At 26.6% G+C, this 1,538-nt stretch overlaps 1 protein-coding gene across 2 annotated transcripts in view; it reads left to right on the plus strand.

The window, feature by feature from the left end:
• Positions 1 to 1,538, plus strand: part of LOC107642004 (probable calcium-binding protein CML25) — a 3,894-nt gene that overhangs the window by 1,161 nt on the left and 1,195 nt on the right. The window contains exon 2 of one of the 2 annotated variants that reach the window (XM_016345343.2): positions 777 to 1,116. The exons of the other annotated variant lie outside the window; for it this stretch is intronic. The gene's annotated coding sequence lies outside the window, so the exon portion shown is untranslated. Of the gene's footprint in view, positions 1 to 776; positions 1,117 to 1,538 lie in introns of those variants that run through there. 2 annotated transcript variants of the gene reach the window in all.

Below are 1,538 nucleotides of genomic sequence, written 5' to 3' on the forward strand. Positions count from 1 at the left end.
TGTACACATAATACACATAATATTATATTATTTTTTACATGGTGATTATTGTTGGTATTAATTAGCGCAGCTATTATCTAGTTATCTGAGAGCTGTGAAATGAGTCATGTTCATAACTTTATAAATTATAATCATACCACCAACGTGGTTGCCGGAGACTTGATCAGACTTGATCTTTTAGACCACCCATTGATATCTCTAACAATAATGTCATATATGACCATTGCCCAATATTTGTATACACCCGTCTGTAAGTTTTTTATTTCTTTTTATATTTAAAGTTGATATGGTGGTTATAACTCCGTTGATTGTGCTCATAATTTGGATAGAAAAATACTAGGAAAATCAAAAGAATTTATTATTTTTAGTCAACAATTAATCATTAATATTTAAAATATAGGCTAAAAATATATTTAAAATGTTAGATTAAAAAAATTGAATTAATAGTTAAAAATAATAGTAAAAAATAATAGTATTGACCTTCTAGTATTCTTTATTTGGGTATGAATATACTTCATTGTGCCTTATATATCGGTTACACAAGAAATGTTTATGATGAGTAATGATTTGATTAACAAAATAGTAACCAAATAATGGGATATACAGATGCCATACTATTTATAAAAGAGAAATTCATACAAGAGAATACGTTGTTAGAAATTCATTTAGATATAATTTTACAAAATATTAGAAACTAATTTGAATGTGGTAGTATTTTTTGCAGTTATTCATTTTTGGTATTTTTCTTTTCCTAACGTATACTTTATCCATTCAAGGCATATCAAGTTTGATTTTGGTTCGACGAGCTTATACCACGAACGGAGATTTATCAAGCAAGAACAGAAGTGATCAATAAGAAATGAAAAAAAATATATATCTTTTATAGTGATTATATATGGGGTGTGATCTAGTATGAAGATGATTTAATGGCTATTGTGACTACATAATTAACCATGCAATGAGGGTACAACTGCTGGCAAAAAGCATCAACTTTAATCATTATTACTAGCATCAGACTAATCCGTGCCCATGAATGTTTTAATTAGCAGTAAAGATCTTGAAGTTACCACATGGACAAACTAGTAAATAGCAACGCAAGGCTATTCATAATTTGTGTGATTTTTATCCTAGTGATTTTGTGTTCTTTTATTTTTGGTGCGTCAAATTTTTGGTGTACCAAATTGGTCTGGACAAGTTCTAATCACAAAATCTTTCAATTGTAAGAATTAAATTAACCTTACATTTAGGAAGAAATTAATTTTTATATTTGTAGAATATAGTTTCCGAAAGAGAGATGAATTCTTTCTTACCATGGGGGGAAATGTTATCAAATTATCATATGTTGTATTTATGAGTAAATATTTTCATAACTCCCGGAATTACATTGCTTGTGACATGAGGGAAATGTTACATCTATCCTAGTTTTTTTCTAATCAAGTTTATTATTTAATAATTAATTAATTAAATTTATAATAATTTAAAATTTAATTTCATAAGAAAATTTTTTAAAAATTATTAGAAGATAATATACTTGAAAA

Source organism: Arachis ipaensis, chromosome B05, assembly GCF_000816755.2.
Source record: "Arachis ipaensis cultivar K30076 chromosome B05, Araip1.1, whole genome shotgun sequence".
Lineage (NCBI taxonomy): Eukaryota > Viridiplantae > Streptophyta > Magnoliopsida > Fabales > Fabaceae > Arachis > Arachis ipaensis.